The 24,234-nt window shown below is 46.5% G+C and overlaps 1 protein-coding gene across 4 annotated transcripts in view; it reads left to right on the forward strand.

Moving 5' to 3' along the window:
- Nucleotides 1–8,675: 8,675 nt before the first annotated feature.
- The window catches only part of TRANK1 (tetratricopeptide repeat and ankyrin repeat containing 1), an 88,055-nt gene continuing 72,496 nt past the window's right edge, over nucleotides 8,676–24,234 (forward strand). For 3 of the 4 annotated variants that reach the window (XM_079933592.1, XM_079933595.1, XM_079933594.1), the window contains exon 1: nucleotides 8,676–8,937. The gene's annotated coding sequence lies outside the window, so the exon portion shown is untranslated. Of the gene's footprint in view, nucleotides 8,938–9,649; nucleotides 9,713–24,234 lie in introns of those variants that run through there. The other variant, XM_079933593.1, reaches the window with a different exon arrangement.

Raw genomic sequence — 24,234 nt, forward strand, 5'->3', positions numbered from 1 at the left:
CTATTTCCTTTCCCATGTTAAGGAAGTTTTTGACTATAATCTCTTCAAATATTTTCTTTTGTCCTTTCTCTCTCTCTTCTCCTTCTGGGACCCCTATAATGTGAATGTTGTTGCGTTTAATGTTCTCCCAGAGGTCTCCTAGGCTGTCTTCATTTCTTTTCATTCTTTTTTCTTTATTCTGTTCCACAGCAGTGAATTCCACTATTCTGTCTTCCAGGTCACTTATCCATTCTTCTGCCTCAGTTATTCTGCTATTGATTCCTTCTACTGTAGTTTTCATTTCAGTTATTGTATTGTTCATCTCTGTTTGTTTGTTCTTTAATTCTTCTAGGTCTTTGTTAAACATTTCTTGCATCTTCTCGATCTTTGCCTCCATTCTTTTTCCGAGGTCCTGGATCATCTTTACTATCCTTATTCTGAATTCTTTTTCTGTAATGTTGCCTATCTCCACTTCATTTAGTTGTTTTTCTGGGGTTTTATCTTGTTCCTTCATCTGGTACATAGCCCTCTGCCTTTTCATCTTGTCTATCTTTCTGTGAATGTGGTTTTTTTCCCACAGGCTGCAGGATTGTAGTTCTTCTTACTTCTGCTGTGTGCACTCTCATGGATGAGGCTATCTAAGAGGTTTGATGGGAGCAACTGGTGGTGGGTAGAGCTGACTGTTGTTCTGAAAAATGTGTATCTTAATGAATTTTTTTATACATTTATTTATTTTATTTTTGCCTGCATTGCATCTTCATTACTGCGTGCAGGCTTTCTCTAGTTGCGGCGAGTGGGGGCTACTCTTCGTTGCAGTGTGTGGGCTTCTCATTGGGGTGGCTTCTCTTGTTGCGGAGCACGGGCTCTAGGTGTGCGGGCTTCAATAGTTGTGGTGCATGGGCTGTAGAGTGCAGGGTCAGTAGTTGTGGCTCACAGGCTCAGTTGCTCTGCGGCATGTGGCATCTTCCTGGACCAGGGCTAAAACCCATGTCCCCTGCATTGGCAGGAGGATTCTTAACCACTGCACCACCAGGGAAGCCCCTATCTTAATGAATTGTTATAAAGTAAATACCCATATAACCACCATTCAGGCCATAAAATAAAATTTTGCCAATACCCTAGAAGTCTATACCAACATTCTCACCCCCCAGCTTATACTCCCCTTCCTGATCACAATGCTGCCTTTCCCTCCTAGAGAGATCCATAATTCTGAGTTCTGTGTACATAACTTGCTTTCTTTCAAAAAATAATGTTATCGGGAACTCCCTAGCAGTTCAGTGGTTAGGACCCAGTGCTTTCACTGCCTGGGGCCCAGGTTCAATTCCTGGTTGGGGAACTAAGAGCCCACAAGACGTGTGGCAAAAAAAAAAAAAAAAAGTTATCATTTAAGTATGCATCCCAAAACACAGTCTAGTTTTGCTTATTTTAAGCTTCATATAAATAGAAGAATATAGTATATATTATATCTGACCTCATTTGCTCAATATTATATTTTGAAATTCATGTTGTTGCATGAGGCTGCAGCTCATTCATTTTCATTGCTGTATTCCATCAGATGAATCTAATACAATGTATTTAGCCCTCTACTGCTGATGCATATTTACGTTATTTCCAGTTTTTGCTACTGTGAGTAATGCTGCTATAAAATATCCTTGTCTTGGAGATTTGTAGAAGAATTTTTTATGGGTTACTAGTATAGCATTGTTAAAATCTCCCACCAGCGTTGCAAATTTCTCTTTGAAGAAAAAGTCTGACAACTTTTGCTTTAGACATATGGAGGTAGTTTTTTGGTACGTACACATTTAGAATTGTTCATTCATCCTGATGACTTGAACATTTTGTCAGCATGAAGTGGCTGTCTCTAATGCTTTTTGACCTAAATTCTGTTTTTTTGTTTTTTGTTTTGGCTGCATTGGGTCTTCATTGCTGCACCCGGGTTTTCTCTAGTTGCAGTGAGCAGGGGCTACTCTTCATTGCGGCGCACGGGCTTCTCATTGCAGTGGCTTCTCTTTTTGCGGAGCACGGGTTCTAGGTGCGCAGGCTCAGTAGTTGTGGCTCACGGGCTATAGAGTGCAGGCTCAGTAGTTGTGGCACATGGGCTTAGTTGCTCCGCTGCATGTGGGATCTTCCTGGACCAGGGCTCGAACTCATGTCCCCTGCACTGGCAGGCAGATTCTCAACCACTGCTCCACTAGGGAAGCCCCTAAATTCTGTTCTGTATGATGTTACTAAAGCGAGACCAGCTTTCTTTCTTTCTTCCTTTCTTTTTTCTTTCGGCCATGCCATGTGGCTTGTGGGATCCTACTTCTCCAGCCAGGGATCAAACCCGGGCCCATTGCAGTGAAAGCACTGAGTCTCAACCACTGCACTGCCAGGAAATTCCCCTCTTTCATTTTTTAAATTGTGGTAAAATACACATAATGTAAAATTTGCACTTTAGCCATTTTAAAATGTACAACTCAGTGGCATAAAGTACATTCACAATCACCACTATCTCATTTCAGAACTTTTTCAATCTTCCAAACAGAAACTCTATACCCATTAAACAACAACTGCCCCTCCCCCTTTCCCCTCGGCCCCTGGTAACCACTATTCTACCTTGTCTTTATGAATTTGAGTGTTCTAGGTACCTCACACAAGTGGAATCATACAACCTTTGTCCTTTGGTGCCTGGCTTATTTCACTTGTTTTTGGAGCTTTAAACAAACTTGCTATAAGACATCATCTTCATATAAATGTACTAAGCAAGAGATTTAAAAAAAAACAAAATAAAACACCCACTGAGCGTAAGGCCCTGTGGTAAAGCAAAGATAAATAAACCACTGTCCCTACAGCGGAGGGCATGATGGATTGTGAGATGAGTGGCGTGTGGTCTTCCTTTTGCTTGACCTCAGCTGCTGTAAAGAGAAGTCTGTGTATGACATTTAGATGCCACTGAAGTTGCATCCCTAAGCGTGCGGGGCCAGAGCTGTTTTCGCTTGATGGAGGTAAATCCCGAGTCCACTGCCCAGGTGTAGTTGCTTGCTCCGGCCTCACGGTGGCGCATTTCCAAAGCAGCAAGGGTGCTCCTACCAGGGGAGGAAACAAACCCCTTCCCAAGTGTGGTGGCCGTGATCAGGATGCTGCAAGAGCTTTCTTCTTCTCATGACGCCACCTCCGTTGTCCCTACACAACCCTCACCCCACAGTCCCCCTTTACACAGTCACTGCCTTTCACCTGCGGTCTTAACATTTCCCCCTGCCATCCTCACCGTCACAGCCCACCAGGGCTGTCCTTTGAGCCCTCAGTTTCATTTCTGGATTGTTCTTCTTTTGCTCCTCCCTCTGCCATATGAGAATCAGTTTCCACATTGAATTGCAAATTTCTTGGCAAAATCCTGCTGAACTTTTTTTGTTTGCCCCACTCCTAAGCTCTTAAGATGAGACACTCGTTGTCACAAATACCAACTTGGAACTATAGTCAGCAGCTTCGAGAGGAGGGGCTCGTTACTGACATGTATTGTTTACTCATTCATTCCACAAGCATTGTGTCACTAAGTGTCAGGGAGCTAGCAGCACAGAACCAACAAGATAAAATCCTAGGGTTCAAGGTATGTGCTGTCCAGGGGTAAATAACAAGTAAACTGTTATAAAACAATGTGGTAAGGGCTGTAAGAGAGAATAAGCGGCAGTGAGCAGGAAGTGCTGAAGACGGGGAGGTGGGCCTGGTGGATGGCCAGCTTAGGCTTCCATGGGAAGCGAGGATGGAGATGAGTCATCCAGAGACTTTTGGAGTTTACCAGATGGAAGAGGGCAGCAAGGCCATATCAGGCTGCAAAAATAGCCCCTGAAAACAACATTATTTCCTCATGCCTGTCTGGAGTTCAAGAGGTCAGGGCAAACCACGTGTGGGGAGCTCCCTGGTTGCCTCGGCTTGCCAACTGGATCTGGCAGGGGTGTTCAGTTTTATTAGTGATGATAAGTGTGGCTAATCTATCTGGCCCGTATTGCTGCTCTCTCTCAGTAGTTTTCATCTCTTGCGCACTACCAGTTGCCCCGCCGTCCACTCTATCCTCCAGTTTACATTACTGAGAAATGGTCTGGTATGGAAAATCGCTGTGGTCCCTGTCGGAACAGCTTTCTCACAAGTTGGGCTCAGTGGGAACTGGCCAGATGGCCATGGCTGCCATTGGGATAGGTGCCTGCCCACCCTTGTCCAAGTAACTGTGTCCAGGGTTGGGATCTTGTTGTACAAACCATGGCCAGTTGTCCCAGAGGAAGCAGCCCCAACTGGTTTATTAGCAAGTTGCTGAGGGCAGGACAGTTGTCCCCTGCTTCTTCAAAGGCAAGGTTTCCCAGTCTTGGCACTATTGACATTTTGGGCTGTGTAATTCTTTGTCGTGGGGGACTGACCTATGCATTGTAGGATGTTTAGCTGCATCCCTTCCCCCTCTCAATGAGTTATGATAAGTAAAAATGTCTCCTGGGAGAAAACTCATCCCTGGTTGAGAACCACTGTTCTAAGGGGATAGGAGACTTCAGGATTGGTCCTTTCAGGTGGATGTAGTCAGTGGTCAGGACTGTGAGAATGAAGTCTACTGCATATATACCTGCCTCTACAGGGCTGGCTCAGAGGCTGAGAGGAGCAGCTCCTGCTGTGGACAGGGATCTGAATGGAGCATTGGTGGGTTCAGATGTGAACAGCTATGCTCAGAGTGGGGAAACCAAGACAGAGTATTGTGTGTGTGTGTGTGTAGCTGCATGGATTTGAATGAGCATGTGCTTTGGTTTACTCTGTGTACATATTTCTGAGAATGTGCAGTTCTCAGTGTGGGTGTACGTATATGCATGAGGACATAGATATCTGTGTGTTTTGAGGTTGGACTGTACATAGTCCACACTGCCCCTCCTCCTGTGTTATCAAGATAAATTAGTGTCATATATGAGACTTAATTGGTACTCTCAGTACGCTAAGATTCAGCTCTACTGAAGTTGAAATGAAACTTGGTTTGGAGTGGTTTTTCCTATTGTGTAGACCTGTCTATCTCTACCCTGTTGAGGGTTCCTTTGTATGTGAGATTCTTTTTTTTCTCTTGCTGCTTTAAAAATTCTCTCTTTGTCTTTGATTTTAGAAAGTTATATTGCAATGTGTCTTGGAGAAGATCTCTTTGGGCTGAATCTGTTTGGGGACCTATGAGCTTCATAAACTTGGATGTCCAAATCTCTCCCTAGATTTGGGAAGTTCTCAGCCATTATTTATTTAAATAAGCTTTCTGCTCCTTTCTCCCTTTCTTCTCCTTTGAGGACTCCAATAACATGTTGTTCTGTCTGGTATCCTATAATTCACATAGACTTTCTTCATTTTCATTCCCTGTGATAGCTTCTTTGCTTTCTAGAACAACAAAGTATCCCAGGATCAACCTGTACATTTCTGCCCCCAACATGGAATTAATGATTTTCTTTAAAGAGTCCTGGCTCCTTGTATAGATAGAAAGGAATGGTGTTTAGGGATCACCTCCTGGGTGTCAGGGATGTATGCTGTTATTAAACCCAGCAATAATGCATCACATCAAGGATGAAGAGAATGTACAGAGCCAGACAATAAACTACAAGTTCATACTGATATTTCCAATTTAGTTTTCAGATTATAGAATTTTCCCTAACTTCTTTGATTTTATATTTCTTTTCTCTTACACTGAAAATCTTGATTCTGAATGAATTTACTATAATTGATTATTTGCTTATTCTAACTTATACACATTACCGAGTAATAAAAATATTTCCAAGTAATATCTCTAAATACATGTTTTTAAGAATGTTTGTAAAACATACCAATATTACGTAGTAACAATAAGACTATGAAATTCAAGATTTCTCTGTTCTTTCTTTCCCTTAGGGTATATCCCTTTGGTAAACAAAACTGTGTTTTAAAGTCACGTGAAATAATTTTTGTTTGGTTGTGCTACCCACTTGATATACAGTTAAGTTCATTTGTCTCAGTATGGTTTCAATTTTAGGAACTACTCTTCAGAAATTAGATTTAATTTTTCAATTATATTAAAGGTTCCCATGGTTTCAAAGTCAAAACTATAAAACAAGGTGTATTTAAAGAAGCCTAGCTTCCCTATCTTTCCCCTCTACTCTGTTCCTCCTTATAAGTAACCACTTGTCTTAGTTTTTGGTTTTCCTTCCATTGCTTCAGAAAATATAAGCAAATGCATAAAAATATCCACCTCTTGTTATTACTCTAAAGGTAGCATACTATAAACACTTTTTCCCACTTAATAGTATTTTCTGCCCACTAGCCCATAGTGTTTTATCCTAGTGATCCTCCTCATGACTCAGTGCACAGTTCTCTATGGTGTGAATATATTATGGTTTATTCAATCATTCTCTATTAATGTACATCTGGTTCCCTCATTCTTAATCCTGAGTGGATAACCATCTGAGGAAAATCCATAACAAGGAAAACAAAACAAAAAACAGAAACAGAAAAAGGAACCTGGAAAACAGAGCCTATGTAGAGAAAACAAAAACTACTATATCTGCAGGGAAATTAGAAAAGTTATGTAACCATGAAAAAGAGAACAGGGTACTCCAATGAAGGAATGCTTACAGAATAAGAAAGAGCTCTTGGAAAAATCAAAGTGTGGAATCAGAAATTTAAAAAAATAAAAAACCAAAAACTTCATTAAGAAGGATCAGAAGATAAAGTTGAGGAAAGCTCTCAGAAATTAGAGCAAAAAACCAAAAAACCAAAACCCCATACAGATGGAAAATAGGAGAGAAGTGATTTGAAAATCAGGGGACTACATCATAGAGATCAGTCCTGGAAGTCCAATATTTGAATAATAGGAATTCCTAAAAGAGAGAACAGGGAAAATGGAGGAGAAGAAATAACAAAATTATTTAAGATAACTTCCAGGAACCAAAGAGCTTGAGTTTCAAGACTGAAAGAACTCACTCAGTATACAGTGGATGGATGAATAGGCTTGCATCACAGAATATCATTGTACAACTTCAAAACATTGGGGAGAAAAAGAAGATTTTTTTAGATTTCTTAAAATTAAAAAAAAAAAGAGGTCACATAAGATGAGTAATTGGATGTTTTCAGAATTTGCAACAGCAGAAGTGGAAGCTAGTGGTCATTGGAGTAATAGCCTCAAAGTCCTGAAGGAAAATGATTTCCAACCTAGAATTTTATACCCAGCCAAACTGCATTGAGGGTGAAGGTTTTCAGACAAGCACAATCTAAAAAAACATAAATTACCCGATGATGCATAAAACTGGAAAAAAAAACCCAATAAGAGCAGAATGTTATTTACAGACACAAACACAGCCATCAAAACAATCAGCTAACAGAGGTAAAAGTGGTTGCCCCTGGGAATAGATCATATGGGAGGGGGGAATTCTCTTTCAACTGTGAGAATGAGTAATTTTGATAAAAATAGCAGATAAAAAATATCAGAGAGAGAAGAAACAATTTTTTAAAAAAAGATGACTTTTGAGAACTGTTTTAAGTTGATGTGACTGTTTTGAAGACTATGATAAAAGATACAGAGGAGGAAGTATGACTCTGAGATGTTTATGGAAACTGGTTAAAGCATCAAAGTTTAGAAGCACCTTTTAAACCATCTGCACTCACCAATCTCCTGGCTTGCCCTCCTTTATTTAAGAACCTGACTAGGCCTTCTGGAAAAAGAGACTCCTTTCAGTTGGTTAAAAAAAAAAAAAAAAAAAAAAACAAGAGAGAGAGAGACATGCTGGAAGAGGTGGCTTGGGTCTTTCCTAAATACAGAACTGGGAGATGTTGGGAAAAACATTGAAGAAAGGATATGTCAACTTTCTTAAAAGTGAAAGGACCAGTGATGCCAGGGAAATGCCAAATAACTCCAATGATTTGGAGAGTAATAGTGTTTCCCAAATTTATTTCATGTTATAATCACCAGGGGAGCCTTTAAAAATCCTGAGGCCCATATCATACCGCATACCAATTAAATCAGACTAAGTAGGAGTAGGGGCCAGACATCAGTATTTTTTTTCTTTTTTTTTTTTTTTGGCCATGCCGGGGGACTTGCAGGATCTTAGTTCCCCCACCTGGGCCCTCAGCAGTGAAAGCATGGAGTCCTAATCACTGGACCACCAGAGAATTCCCCGACATCAGTATTTTTTCAAAGACCCTCAGGTGATTCCTGTGTGCAGTTAAGTTTGGGAACTATTGGGGTAGAGTGTGTGCATGAGGAGGATAAGACTGAAAGGATAGGGTAAAATTGTGAAGGGTCTCAAATGCCCAGCTACTAGAGGGCAATGGAGGTGCCACTGAAAGCTTTTGAACTGGAAGTGATGCAGTGCGGTATATGGGGAGATTAATACATAGAAGAAGTGGGAGGAGGTGAGTTCCAGAAGCACGGAGAACACTGGCTAGACTGATAGTCTAGTTCTTAAAGTCAGAGGAAGCAGCACAGAGAAGTATGCAGGCTGTGTACTGGTGTGTCCACGGGTCACCAAGTCCTCCCTGCCTCATTGGAAACTACTTGTTCCTCTCTCTCAAGCTCCATGGGGCCCGTCTGGTGTGGTGGTCCCCCAGATGGGTGGGAAAACCACCAGGAGGCAGTGTCGGCCAAAGCCCGGCCCAAGAGAGGGCGGCGGACTCTGCTCTCTGATTGGGCCAGATCCCCGGCGTGGAGGAAAGTGATCCCCGTCCCGGAGAAGTTGAGGACCAAGCAGGGGCGGTGGGTAAGGAGGCTGTGCAGCTTTTTGCGCCAACAACCGAAGGGGCAATGACAGCCTGAGGTCGTCCTAACTGCCCCCCAACTCCTTAGGTCGTCACTGCCCTTCCTTGCTATTCCCGCCTGCGGTGAGAGGTTCACTCCTCTGCCGGCGCCATGAAAAAGCCAGTGAGGGTCTAGAAGTCGGCGGCCTCGCCGGCCTCTTCCCACTCGAATCCCCAGGACCCCTACAATGGAGGGCCGAACGCACAGTAAGTACTCCATATGCGAGGAAAGACTCAACGGAGGCAAACAGGAAGTGGGAGCTGCTGGGCACGAGGGGCATCGACCCCGGGCTTGTCCCCCTAGTTTCTTTGTTGTCGGGGACGGGAGGCCAGGGGCAGAGGCGGGCCAAGGCCGTGGGCTGACCATTTCCTCAGTCCCCCCGACAATCGCGGCGACCCAGCTAGGGCGAGAAGTCACGGTGACCGAAACCTTTTGGCGGGGGGCTGTATGCTCGCCCGGTCCCTCGTGGTGATCGGCTCGAAGCACTCGTTTTCCAAAGGCGGCCGAGAGCCACCCCACTGGAGCGCTCGCCCGCAAGATGGGATACATCGAAACGCCTCTTTTGAACACACGGTGACAAAGACCCCCTCCCACACAGCGGCGACGTGCACGTGACAGTTTTCGGGCCGTCGCAACTACGTGGGAACTTGGAATAGGTCTGCGGCTGCACACAGCCGGGCGCCGGGGTCCCCGCACCCACACCCCGCTCGTCAGGGCCCGGGGTCCGAGCCACTGCGAGCAGGGGACACCCCCCGGGGACCCCCCCCCCCCCGCCGCGTCTGTCCCCCGGGAAGCGGCTCCCGAGGCGGCGGCGCCGGCCATGTGGGACCCGCGGGCAACCAGGTGCGTAGCGGCGCGGGAAGCGCGGGGAGCGCCTCCGCCTTCCGGGCCCCGCGCCTCTTTCCGGAAGGAGGCGGACCCGCGCTGGGGCCGGCTACCCCCGAGGCTGCGGTCGGGCGGGCTGCCCTCGCGCACATCCAGGTGCAGACTCGGGCCTGTTGCGCGGGGTCGGACTCGGGGGGCGGCTACGGCCTTCCAGGCGAAGCGGGACGGGGCGCGCGCTGCGACAGGACTGCGGCGGCGTGCGTCCTGCCTCGTCCCCACCCGGGCACCGAAGATGAGGCTCCCGGGCCCACCTCCCACCTCCTTCCGGGGACCCCGGGGCCGCGAATGAAAAGACCCGGGAACGCGCCCCCGGGGCACGCCTCGGGCTGGCAGGCGCCTGGGCGCAGGGCGGGATTTGTGGGGAACTTGGGAGAGTGCTGGCCACGTCCCGGCCGGAGGAGGTTGGCGATTCCAGCTCCAGGCAGGCCTCTCCCCCAGCCTGCTGGATCGTGAGCTGGGCTTGCCCGAAAGGGGCTTCACGACCCACCGTCCTCGGCTAAACGAGTGGGAGGAGGGGATTGCAGTAGGGGCCCGGGGCTCAGAAGCAGAGTCCCCAGAAGCCCAGGTTTCTGCTTCTGAGCGTTTGCAAACGCGGACTCGGAGCCCGGAGCCTGGGAGGCGCAGTCCACCCCCTCGCCGCGCGCCCACTAGGAGCCCTAGCCTGATGAAATTGTGCCTTTCTGCAGGCCCGCTCCCAGCTGGGGGCGTTTCTGTGAGGCTGCAAGCTTTGGTGCTTCCCAGGGAAAATACTTCGGGAGATGTGCAATTTGAAAAAAAAAATTTAAAGAGGAGAGAGAATGGGGGCCTCTGAGGTCTCTAGTCCCCAGCCCAGTTGCTTGTGGTCCAATCAGTCCATACTCGGGAAGAAAGCAGGGAGCCAAGGGCCTTTTGTTCCCGGCACCCAGGTTCTGCCCCCTGTCTGGTGCTGAGCCTCCAAGGTGGAAGACGCCTTTCTTCAGAAAGGCTGTTACCCGGATGGCTTGGTCTTTTGTAGTTCACACTGTTTTGTGCTTTATAGGAAGTACTACCTTGTAGGAGAGTCAGAAGTTTGTTTCAACTGTTTTGTAGTCAACTCTGTTTTGTAGAATTGCAGGATGGATGCTTGAGTTCTAAGTACTCTGTGCTGGCCCTTGCATCCTCCACAGGGCATGGAGGTGGGATGGGTGTGTGTGGCATTCGTCCCTAGGGTCAGATCCCTCTGCTTCAGGCCTGTGATCTTTTCAGTCTTTTCCTGATCAAGATCCACAGTAGAGAAGCACACCCACCCACATACATCTATAAGTACAAAACCGCAAGAAGAGCTTCACAGGATATTTATTCTCTCTACAGGGAGAGACACAGTGATATTTTCTATCCTATTCTATTTTCTGATTTTTAAGAAAGCTAGTCATAATCTCTTAACTTGATTTGACAACTGACTAACCAATTCTAGGTGGCAAGCTTTCTTTGGGGCACGCCCAGAGGAGCTGAGGAGAGAGCATCAGCATTTCCCTGGGAACTAACTTTGGAAGGGATGAGCTGGTTGATGAGACATGAAGAAGGCTGAGATTCAAACTTGAGTAAGGAAATTCATACTTGAGTAAGGAGAGTATTATAGGTTGTGGCTGCAAAGGTGGGCTGAAGGGTACTTCTGGTTACTCTGGCTCCATGTGTCTGGCCCCGCCAAGCTGGCCGCCTGCCATAAGCACAGTGAGTGGGGTCTTGTGTGAGTGCTGGGGAGGTAGGGGAGTAATGGCTTCTTGCCATCATGTCTTTTTTCTTTTCTTTTCTTTTCTTTTTTGGAGGAAGAAGGAAGGAGAGTGCTGAAAGGCTGCCACGAGCTCTGGATTCATAAATTCGAAAGGGGACTCTTAAGTCTCTGCACAGAATTTCACAGCAGGGTCAGGAGCAGGGCTGTGAATATTTTATAGATGAGGAGCCTGAGGCCCATCACCTGGTAGTCATTATAGCTAATTAGTGGTAGATCTGGGGTTAGACCAAAAAGAGGCTTTGTCTTTGTGGAATTCTTAAACTTCTCATTGCTGACCAGTCCTGTTTTCCTGCACTTGCTACCAAAGTCTCATGGCTATGCTGTGTACCCTCTTATTACTTTATTTTTGCTTCTTGGGATGAAGATTCTGTTAGCAGGCAAAGTAGAGCTTGCAACCCCATGTTTGGGTGGGGAAGGTAAGTGACCCTGAGGATGTTTTTAAAAACTGAAGTGGGGTTGGGTTGTGGGCCTCTGGTCATTGTCATGGTGTTGGCATTGCTTTTATTGACCTCGAGGAACAAACAATCTCTCCTCTGCCTTTCCAGATGAAGAAGTGGAGCTGACAAATCAGTGCCCGCCTCTGGGTTTCTAGTCAGTGACACAGCTGACCTTGGCTCCTGGCTTTTGTAATAAGTTTCCTTGAAGTGTAGCCTGAGGTTCTTAAGGCCAAGAAATCTTTGTTATGAGAAATCTTTACAAGAAAGAAGACTTTGGGGGAAATGGACAGTCTCTTTAGCAAAGATGACACTTTACGTCACTGCTGAGGTTGATGGTGTGGACAGTGGCAAGGGTGGGGATAAAATTTGGGTTTAAACTTTATTTTTTATTTTTGGCCGTGACACATGGCTTGTGGGGAGTCTTAGTTCCCCGACCAGGGATTGAACCCGCGCCCTCAGTGAAAGTGTGGCGTCCTAACCACTGGACTGGCAGGGAATTCCCTGTTTGTTTGTTTTTAATATTTGTTTATTTGGTTGCGCCAGGTCTTAGTTGCAGCACGGAGCTCCTTAGTTGGGGCATGCAAACTCTTAGTTGCGGCATGCATGTGGGATCTAGTTCCCTGACCAGGGATCAAACCCGGGCCCCCTGCATTGGGAGCACGGAGTCTTAACCCCTGTACTACCAGGGGAGTTCCTCCCTGGGTTTAAACTTTAAAATAAAGGTATTGAACCAGGTAAACAGACATCTTGTGAACCCCAAAATCTCACAGTGCCCAAACCAAGAGCAGTGTTCTTTCTTTGGTTAGTGAGGTTGTCCATTCTGCCTGATCAGACTTTTTTCTTTGTTTCAAATTTCCTAAGTAAGCATTGCCTTGTTTCCTTGATTTTGTGGAAAATCTGGAAGTGTGAATGAGCCTTACCTCTGACCCCCTGACCCAGCTTACCTGATCTACTCCATCTTTCGCCTGGGCGTTGAACATCAGCATCAGTGCCCACCTGCACCCCCGTGGCACATTTGTCTGAGCTTCCGTGAGCCTGGCGAGCTGGTGGGACCTCCTGTGTGTCTGTTGGAGACAAGCCACGTCTGAGTTTAGCTATGTCTATGTTTGAAGTTCCGATGACATCTAGATTGAGATGTTTTTATCTTTTAAGCACTGAGTCCTCCGATCAATGGGGTCAGCACTTGGAAAGGGGGCGGGATTGCTAGCCTTAGAAAATGGTGATGACCTTTTGAAGGTCTGGGGGCAGAAAAATGTTCCCGTCTTCTCTTTTATGTTCTTTGGCTGGTTCTAATAATTAAATTGACATAAGAGAGTAACAGGAAAAAAACAAATTTAATTTCCTGCATATGGGAGCCCCATAAAAACATGAGACTCAAAGAAGTGACCAATACAGGAAGCTTTTATACCTTTTAGGCAAAGAAACAATACATTTGTGAAGCATTGACAAGACAAAGGGGCTTGGGGTAATAAATTGGTGAAAAAGTAACAAGGTTTGTTTACACAGCTCTCTTGGCCCTAAATTCCCTGTCTCTGGTGACAAGGATGCCTTCTACCCTCCCGGTACAGGGAGGGTGCCTTTCACATGGGAAATTTATTTTCTGCTTCCAGGGGAACAAAGGAGGGTCACAGTGTCCTTTTCGCACTGGCTGTTTGTCAAGTACCTTTAATTCGAAATAATCACTATGCCAGAGGGGCATATTATTGGGTGGCATATTCAGAGGAAACCACGCCATTTTGGGGAAAACTGCACAACAACAGAAAATATAGAGAATTATGTGCTCTACTGAGCAGCTGGATTTACTGTGAAAAATACTCTGGATCACAGCCTTGAACTGGGATGACCTTCGTGTCCACCTGCGGCCCCTGGGGCTGTCTCCTTTGGTCACCCTCGGGCCAGCTCATCCTCTGCCATCAGAGTCCACTGCACCTGGAGGCTCCAAAATTGGTGACTTCCAAGGCTTATTGGCGTCTGGGGTCTGAACTCACTGTCCAGGTACTAAGGGTCCCCGTAATCTGGCCTCAGACTTTCTCTCTAGTATACCCTTTCTTCTCCTGTCAGTATCTCACCTCTTTTTGCTTTTCTGTTTTCCAAGGCAGTTTCTCTCCTCATATACCTGAGGGCTCGTACTGGCCGATGAAAGGTGTAAACACCCAAGACCTAGGCGCTGCTAACGGGGTCAGAACAGAGGCAGTGCCAGGCAGCCCTGTGAGAAAGGGTGAGTGGACCTGCAGACAAGCCCTCCAGGAGGGTTCCCAGATCCTGAATCCTTCCCAGGACGAAGTCTGGGAGGTCAGCTTTGAGCTGTGCCCAGACAGATGGAGGGCACTTCCAGCAGGCAGCTTGAGGGGCGCCAGGAGGGAGAGGGGACATTCCAGGTAAAAGGGGCAGCTTCGGGCTTCCCTGGTGGCGCAGTGGTTGGGGGTCCGCCTGCCGATGTAGGGGACACGGGTTCGTGCCCCGGTCTGGGAGGATCCCGCGTGCCGCGGAGCGGCTGGGCCCGTGAGCCATGGCCGCTGAGCCTGCGCGTCCGGAGCCTGTGCTCTGCAACGGGAGAGGCCACAACCGTGAGAGGCCCGCGTACCGCAAAAAAAAAAAAAAAAAAAAAAAAAAAGGAGGGCAGCTTCTTATGAAGAATAATGGCGAGCACCGTTTCCTTACATACAGACTAGAGGTAATAAGACCTTGAGAGCGTGTTTGGAGGTTCTGACTGCGGAGCGAAGCTCCTTTTAAACCCTGACTGAAACGTGGTCCTCCTCTATGGGGGAAGGGCGTCGTCTTCCACCGGGCATGCGCAGGAGGCCGTGAGGGAGGAGCCGCGGCAGATGTCATTTAAGGGTACAATCTTGCAACTACTAGTTTTGGAGACCTAATGCACAGCCTAGTGATTATAGTCAACAGTATTGTATATAAATCTCAAAGTTGCCAGAAGACTAGATCTTAACTGTTCTCACCACAAAAAAGAAATTATACTTGTGTGTCATAATAGAGGTATTAGCTAATGCTATGGTGGTAATCATATGGAAATAGATTAATATCGGGAATTCCCTGGGGGTCCAATGGTTAGGGCTCCATGCTTTCAGTGCAGAGAGCGTGGGTTTGATCCCTGGTCCGGGAACTAAGGTCCCACAAGCTGTGAGGAGGGGCCAAAACAAAAAGATAAATATCAAATCACAGTGTACACCTTAAACTTACAAAAGGTTATATGTCAGTTACATCTCAATAAATTTTTTTTTTTTTTAAAGAATAGTGGTGGGCTTCCCTGGTGGCGCAGTGGTTGAGAGTCCGCCTGCCGATGCAGGGGACACGGGTTCGTGTCCCGGTCCGGGAAGATCCCACATGCCGCGGAGTGGCTGGGCCCGTGAGCCATGGCCGCTGAGCCTGCGCGTCCAGAGCCTGTGCTCCGCAACGGGAGAGGCCACAACAGTGAGAGGCCCGCGTACCTCAAAAAAAAAAAAAAAAAAAAAGAATAGTGGTGAGCAAAAGGCCTTATGCGCACCAATGTAATAATAATGATAATAATAGTTGACTCTGTGCCAGGCTCTATATTGAGTGTATTTCATATATTTTTATTTAATCCTCGTAAAAATATTATAAGCAATCTCCATTGTACAGGTTTATCTGCACCAGAATGTAAGCTTCATGAGGACAGCAGAGGTTTGGGTCAGTCCTGCTTATTCCCATGTCCCAGCATCCAGCAGAGTGCCTTGCACACAGGAGGTGCTCAATACTTGTTGACTGGCTGAGGAAAGAGGGAGTCCAGTCATGTAGGTGATACTGTCCCTGTTTTGCACTAAGGAAACTGAGGCCCGGGGTTAAGGGAATTGGCTACCTGACACCAGGCCTGGGAGAGGCCCAGTGGAACTGGATCACAGGTTTCTGGACTTTCTCTTCTGTGAGGAGGAGAGAGACACTCCTATCCTCCCCGTGGTGCTGGCTGTGCAAAGGCATGTGACAGGGAGGGAGCCAGATGAATTTGGGTTCATGTGGTTACAACGTGGAGAAGGCTGGAAAGGGAAGTTGAAAGGTGTGTGTGTGTGTGTGTGTGTGTGTGTGTGTGTGTAACAGCTTTGTATTTTATTTAGAAGGCTGGGAGAGTGGGTGAACCACATCTTTTCAGCCTGACCCAAGTTCGTATTTTTTTCAAGGCCAAGTGCAAAGCCCTGTGTTTCAGGAAACTGTCAGCTGGTGTTAGAACTTGGGCTAGACCTCAGGTCCCCCCAGCACTGCTAAGGGATCTCCCTTCGAGGGCGTGCCCTTCAGGGACACCTGTAGTCTCTTATTTATGGGGAGCTCCTGGGCACCTTTGGATCCTTCCCATGCCCCAGTGGATGGTGTGTCAGGCTCTCCGCTGTGTTTGTCTTGCCTTTCAGACTGAGGGGAAAGCAGGTTGCTGTGGTCTTAGGGGTGGGAGGTGGGACAGAGGCCATTAATCTGCATCTAAAGTATTACAGAGGGGCTTGGGGAGGGATGTGGAGGTGAGCGTGACTGGGCTGCTGTTATCCAACTTGAGTTCTCCTCTGAATGAGAAAGCACCGTTGTTCATGGGCTGTCACAGGGGCAGGGTGGGGGTGGGGCTTATGCCCTTGTAGGGGCTGCTCCAACTTCACAACCATCTGTAGCTCCCAGGTGCTCTGAGGGAGCGCGGGAAGCCTAAATGAAGGGATTGTGGCAGTAGCTGGGCATCCTGGATTTAGCACAGATACTGAGTCAAGACTTATGAGCAGCCTGAGCTGGCCGATGTGTAACTTCCTCATTTGTCTTGGGGCAGAGTGTGGAATGCCAGCTTTTCAGGGTCGCTTTTTTCCAGGTTTGATTTTAATTTTCAAGGCCACCCTTCCTGTTTCCCCCAGTCCCCCTGACTTCTTGTTCACCTCATCTCTCTGGGGTATTGTGAACACAGATTTTGGTATCAGACTTGGCTTTGTGCCTTGTTTGGAGAACTCCCTTTTCTTGTTTTTTTTTTTTTTGTCCTTTTTAAAATAAATTTATTTATTTTATTTTTGGCTGCGTTGGGTCTTTGCTGCTGCGTTCGGGCTTTCTCTAGTTGCAGCAAGCGGGGGCTACTTTTCGTTGTGGTGCGTGGGCTTCTCCTTGCGGTGGCTTCTCTTGTTGCAGAGCACGGGCTCTAGGTGCGCGGGCTTCAGTAGTTGTGGCTCACGGGCTCAGTAGTTGTGGTGCGTGGGCCTAGTTGCTCTGCGGCATGTGGGATCGTCCCGGACCAGGGCTTGAAGCCGTGTCCCCTGCATTGGCAGGCGGATTCTTAACCACTGCGCCACTAGGGAAGCCCCCCCACCCCTATTCTTTGATTAAACCTGTTTTCTGATCTGTAAAATTGGGATCATAATTATACTTCCCTCACTGGCATTGTCAGGGACATTTGATGAGAAAATGTCCGAGAAGGGCTTAGCATAGGGCCTGGCACATAGTAAGTGCTCCGTGAATGTTACCTGTTATCACACAGCTGCCTGGGACTACTCTCATTCGAACTGAGCAGTGCAAAAAGGCCAATCTGTGACACCCATGGAGGAGAAATTGCGCCCACCCCCAGCCACCAACTGGGGGGGGGGCCTCCTTATGGCCTTCCTCTTTGGAGGTCAAGTGATTGAGACTCCACTTCAGAGCCAGGAGTTGAGATGCATCCATCTTGGCCCTTCAGCGATATTTCTTGAGCATCTTCCAGGGACCTGGTGGTTTTAGGTACTTGGAACATCTGCCTTTCAGGGTCCAAACCATCTGCACTCTATCCAAGACTAACATGTGCTGGAAAGCTCTTAGCTCTTCCTTGAGAATGAATTTCTTTAGTCTGAGTTTACATTCTTCTTCCTATTTATTTATTTATTTATTGGAGTTAAAATACTCCTCTTGTGAAATTGTGGGGACAGCAGATGGTACACCTTTATTTATTTCTTTATAAAGATGGTACACTTAAAAAAAATGTTCTGATTTGGCAAATTAAGGAGTTGGCAACCTTATTTAGATTCCCTTCGATTTCTTTTCTGTGTGTGCAAATGTTACTGTTTGTCAGTTCCAAAAGTCTACCACTGATCTACAGGATTATTCTTTGCTTTTAGCATTTCTGAATCTCTGGGGCTATCATTTCACAGGTGATATGTGGCCCTGTTTGCTGACTGTTGAATTTTCAACAGGTGCTTATAAATTTGGGTAAACGTCTTTCTCCTTTGTTTTCCCCAAATTGCCAACAGCTTTGGCAGTTTTATTTTGGTTGGAGTCATCTGGTTGTTTCTGGTTTGTACTTTGTGTGGTTGGCTTTTATTAAATTTGTGTCCTTCTCTGAGGGAACAATTGACATTTCTTGGCTTTCCCCGGAGATGGCCAGAAGGCCAAACCCCCAGTGAAATCGGCTAGTTTAAATGAAACCCCCCCAAACCTTTCTTCCTCTCCCATTTCTCCCGCTTAATCTGTTTTTGATAGGTAAAGAAAGCCAGAGAATCATTTATTCAGGCAACAACGCTGAGTCCTCGGTTGCAGAAATAATAAAACTTAGTAAAACTTAGTTTCTGCCTTAAGGGTTCAGGCTACTGGGGAAAGGCAGAAAAACAGTGTCTAGCATGGAGCTTTTGAGACCTAGCACAAGGCCTGCAATATCGAGGTTATGGGGGAAATACATGTTGAAAGAATGGTTAGATCCTAACTCAGAGCGTTAAGTGGTTATAAAAGCTACACACAGGGCCTGACAGAGGCGTTCGGAGCAGCAGTGGTGACTTCAGCTGGGGTGAGCGTGGCAGCTGACAGGTTTGCAGGGATGTAGAGTGTAGGGGAGAAGGGCCACAGAATCTGAAAGTCCTTTGGAACTTTCATGGAACTTGTGCTTGAGAGGAGGTGGGGGTGGAGGAGGCCTCATTCATGATCCTGGAGGCTTTTTTAACCTGCGCACAGCACATGATCTGATGGATCTGGGGAGTCTTGCTGATGGAGTTGAAGAGGCTGAGCGGGAGCTGGGTGAGTGTGGAGCAGGGAGCGCTAATTACAAGGCTGATATGGTAGCAATCCAGGCTGATGGGGGCGATATCTCTGGAGGGTGTGTGTGAACCCAGCTTGGGGACACCTGTTCCGGGGCCTGCATGCCTCTTTAGGGGAGACAAAGCTGAGGGTGAGGTGGGGAAAGTGACTTGCTGTAGGACACTTTGGGTGTTCATGCTTGGATGCACAAATTGATTTTGGCCCAAGTCTTTGTTATGCAAACTAGGAGTGGCACACAGGATTCATCTGGGGCATGAAAGTGTGGCCACCTAGAATGAATGTTGCCAAAAGGATTCTGAGGCCTCCTCAGGCCCTGCGGGCATGAGTAATGTGACCAGAGGCATCGGGTGGGAAGGGCAGGACCCTGGATAGGGACGCTTGCCTAGCGGCGAAGTCGGAAGTCGTAGAGAAGGGTGAAATAGGCAAGCCATTCTCACTGCCTTCCTTTCTAGTGAATGAAAGAAAAAACTCCAATGACTTAGGCCAAAGGTGGAAAGTTCTGGAAGGCTGCTGCTGTCTTTGGCAACCAGGGAAGGTGCAGGGCAGCTGCTGGGCCTCAGAGACAGGGGAATGTGGACTTGTGGGGCCCCAGAAGGCCCTCCTTCTGCCTCTCCTCTCTCCAGGTATAGGAACTGTCATCTCTCTCCCAGAGTGGTTTCTTCTCTGGGCTGGGGGTAAGGCCACACACACTCCTCTGGAGCCTCCTACCCAAGCGGCCACCACCAGAGGAACTTTTCCCAAAGTTCCAGTCCAAACCCCCCCAGGAAGGGGGACTCTCTGGCCTGGAGGTCTGGCACCCAGAGCCCAGTCGAGGCCCTGGGCCTGCCTCCACACACTTGGGCCCATCCTTTCAAAGGAGCAATCCCAGTAGAGAAAGATTTGGGGCCATTTTCAGATGTTAACACCGCTGATCCCTCCCACCCTTCATTCAAGGCCTTGAATCACAGATTTTCCTCAGCTGCTTAACTGGTAATTTCAGGGAACCCCTGTGAAAACCGGCAAATCCTAGGGCTGTGGTTTTGCCCCCCCTCCCCTCAGGGCTATGTATATATGTTTGTGTGTGTGTGTGTGTATATATATATATATTTTTTTTTAATTGGAGTATAGTTGATGTACAATGTTGTGTTAGTTTCTGCTGTACAGCAAAGTGAATCAGTTATACATATATATATATATCCACTCCTTTTTAGATTCTTTTCCCATATAGGTTATTACAGAGTGTTGGGTCGAGTTCCCTGTGCTATCCAGTAAGTCCTTATTATCAATACTTATCTATTTTAAGCCAGGACATGGAAGCAACCTAAGTGTCCATCGACAGATGAATGGATAAAGAAGATGTGGCACATATATACAATGGAATATTACTCAGCCATAAAAAGAAACGAAATTGAGTTATTTGTAGTGAGGTGGATGGACCTAGAGACTGTCATACTGAGTGAAGTAAGTCAGAAAGAGAAAAACAAATAGTGTGTGCTAACACATATATATGGAATCTAAAAAAAAAAGAAAAAATGGTTCTGAAGAACCTAGGGGCAGGACAGGAATAAAGACGCAGACGTAGAGAATGGACTTGAGGACACGTGGAGGGGGAAGGGTAAGCTGAGACGAAGTAAGAGAGTGGCATGGACATATATACACTACCAAATGTAAAATAGATAGCTAGTGGGAAGCAGCCGCATAGCACAGGGAGATCAGCTTGGTGCTTTGTGTCCACCTAGAGGGGTAGGATAGGGAGGATGGGAGGGAGACGCAAGAGGAGATATGGGGATATATGTATACGTATAGCTGATTCACTTTGTAATACAGCAGAAACTAACACACCATTTTAAAGCAATTACACTCCGATAAAGATGTTAAAAAAATAGTTATCTATTTTATATACAGTAGTGTGTATATGTCAATCTCAATCTTCCAATTTATCCCTTCCCCCCTGGTAACCACAAGATTGTTTTCTACATCTGTAGCTCTATTTCTGTTTTGCAAATAAGTTCATTTGTACTGTTTTTTTAGATTCCACATATAAGCGCTATCATACGATATTTGTCCTTCTCTGTCTGACTTACTTCGCTCTGTATGACCCCAGGGCTATGTTTTTAACAAAATATTTTCTCTTTGCTGGGTAAACAAAGCAAAGGTTCTGTAAATGTTGCAGGGATCACCACAGCCCGTACTGCTAACCTGAACCTTCCTGAACTGGGGGCAAGACCAGGTTCTGGTCCTGGCTTTCCTGCCCACTCACAGGCGGTGTGGCCCAGGGTGCTGGGTGGGGGCAGGAGTCAGCCCAGGTCTCACCCCTGGTGCTCACCACAGTGTGACTGTGGTCAGGCCCCCGAATCTCTGAGCCTGGGGTTCCTTGCTCGGGAAAGTTTAGTCCAGCCATCTCACTTTCTGAAATCCTTTCTCTTTATATAATTCTGGGAATATATTCAGAGAGGTGTTGTATTATGTTCCTAGGTCTGCAGGAAGTAATTGTGCAACCACAAACCGGGTGACTTGACAGAAAGGTATACTTTCCTATTTCAGGAGCATCTTCCCCATTTTTTTCAGATCTGCTCCTCAAAGATCACCACTCTTATTCATTTCTTTTTTTTTTTTTTTGCGGTACGTGGGCCTCTCACTGTTGTGGCCTCTCCCGTTGCGGAGCACAGGCTCCGGACGCGCAGGCTCAGCGGCCATGGCTCACGGGCCCAGCCGCTCCGCGGCATGTGGGATCCTCCCGGACCGGGGCTCGAACCCGTGTCCTCTGCATCGGCAGGCGGACTCTAAACTGCTGTGCCACCAGGGAAGCCCAGCCTTATATTTTTAACAGCTATAGTGTTCTCTACTGAGCTGTACATTCTTTATGTAAACGTCTCCACTTGTTGGACTTTTGGATTTGTATCCTTTTGGCTTTGACAAAGAATGAAGCAATTAACATCCTCATGTATTTGAACGAAGTAGGTCTGTAGAATAAATTCCGAGCGGCTGTGTGAGAAGTTTGTGCATTTCTGAAGACAGATGCTGCACCACTTAATCTTGCCGTTTTAGCTGTATGTGAGAGTGATTCTCCACCCATAATCTTGCTACTTAGGATGTTATTAAACTATTTTCAGGGCTTTTTGATGTACAGAAGTTTTAAATTTTTAATGAATTCATGGCTATCACTGTATGGTTTCTGTTTTTGGTATCATTAGAATGGCCTTCTCAGATGTGAAGATTACATACATTTTTTTCATTGCATTAAAACCTTTTCGAATTTATGTAATTCAAGAATCAAAAAATACAAAAGGGTTACAATGAAAAGGCGGGATTAGGTCTCTCCGCTCCCTCCTCCATCCCATACCCCAATAAAGGTAAATAATTTTATTTCTGGTGCATCCTTCCAGAATTTCTTTATGCATATATAAGCAATTGCAAATATATATTCTTATTCAGCCCTCCCCTCTGTCTTTTAAAAATTTTGCACAAAATGGAACGTAATATACACAGTTCTAAATTTGCTTTGTGCAAATATATTTTGCAGATTATCCCAGATCAGTAAATACAAAGCATCTTCTTTGTTTTTTTTTCTTTCTTTCTTTTTAAAAACTTGTGTAATACTTCACTGTGGGGGGGGGCTACGCTATAATTTATTAAACCAGTCCTCTGTTGATGGGCATTCAAGCTGGTCCCAGTCTTTTATTATTGTAAACAATTTGACAGTGAATAACGTTGTACATCTACCATTTCCTGTGTGTGCAATCGGTCTGTAACATTGATTCCCAGAAGTGGAACTGCTGGGTCGAAGGTCCTATGTATGTGGCACTTGATTAGATCTGACCAAGTTTCCTCCTGGAGCAGTTGAAGATAATCTAAAATTTGTAGCTATGGTTTCTTTCTCTCAATGCTTTTTTAAAAAGCATGGGTATAAAAAAAATGAGATATTTGCAGCTAATAAAAGGCACAGATTTTAAGGGTACTGTTCAATGAGCTTTAACCAATGTATATACCCGTGTGACCACCATCCCAATCACAGTAGAGAACATTTCCATCCCCCAGAAAGTGCACTCACACCCCCTTTCCAGTCAGTCATCCTCCCTCCTTCCCTAGGCAACCACTCTTCTGCTTTCTTAGATATGCCAGTTCTAGAGCATCAGCCAAATGGAATCACACAGTATATAGTCTTCTGAGTCTGGCTTCTCTTGCTTAACATAATGTTTTTGAGGTTCTTTACGTTGCTGTGTGTGCCAGCAGTTTCTTTTTATTGCCATGGTGTCTTTTATTTTTTAACCTTTTTTTTAAACACTTTAAAAATTTTTATTTATTTTATTCATTTATATTTGGCTGCGTTGGGTCTTCGTTACCGCGTGAGGGCTTTCTCTAGTTGTGGTGAGTGGGGGCTACTCTTGGTTGCGGTGCGTGGGCTTCTCATTGCGGTGGCTTCTCTTGTTGTGGAGCACAGGCTGTAGGCACGCGGGCTTCAGTAGTTGTGGCACACGGGCTCAGTAGTTGTGGCTCATGGGCTCTAGAGCGCAGGCTCAGTAGTTGTGGCACATGGGCTTAGTTGCTCCGCAGCATGTGGATCTTCCCGGACCAGGGCTCGAACCCATGTCCCCTGCATTGGCAGGCGGATTCTTAACCACTGCACCACTAGGGAAGCCCCTGCCATGGTGTCTTTTTAACACTAGCAATTTTTTCATTGACTTAAACAAATTTTGGTATATGATGTGTTAGTTTTCTACAGCTGCCATATTAAATGTCCACGAACAGTGGCTGAAAATCATGCAGATTAATTACCTCACAGTCTGTAGGTGAGACATCCGGGTTTGCGCAGCAGGTTTTACAAAGCTGAAATCAAGGTATTGGCTGGCCGGGCTCTTACAGGGAGGGTCTGTCAAGAATCCTCTTCTTCTTCTTTTTTTTTTTAATATTTATTTATTTAGTTATTTGGTTGCACCGGGTCTTAGTTGTGGCAGGTGGGCTCCTTAGTTGCAGCATGTGGGCTCCTTAGTGTCAGCACATGGGCTCCTTAGTTGCAGCTTGCTGGCTCCTTAGTTGTGGCAGGCAGGCTCCTTAGTTGTGGCTCACCGGCTCCTTAGTTGTAGCACATGGGCTCCTTAGTTGCCGCAGGCGGGCTCCTTAGTTAAGGCTCCAGGGCTCCTTAGTTGTGGCATACATGTGGGATTTAGTTCCCTGACCAGGGATCAAACCCGGGCCCTTGCATTGGGAGTGCAGAGTCTTATCCACTGTACCACCAGGGAAGTCCCCAAGAATCCTCTTCTAAGCTCAGTCGTGTTGTAGGCAGCATCCAGTTCCTTGCAGCTGTAGGACCAAGGTTCCTGTTTCCTGTCACCCAGGAGCCTCTCTCTGTTTCCAAGGCCACCTGCATTCCTCCCCACGATGCCTCCCTCCATCTTCGAGGCACAAAGTGATGGGGCTAGTCTTTCTTGGGTTTCACATCTGCTGCTGCATCTCTCTTGCCTTCCTCT

This window comes from Stenella coeruleoalba (genome assembly GCF_951394435.1).
Source record: "Stenella coeruleoalba genome assembly, chromosome: 10".
Taxonomy (NCBI): domain Eukaryota; kingdom Metazoa; phylum Chordata; class Mammalia; order Artiodactyla; family Delphinidae; genus Stenella; species Stenella coeruleoalba.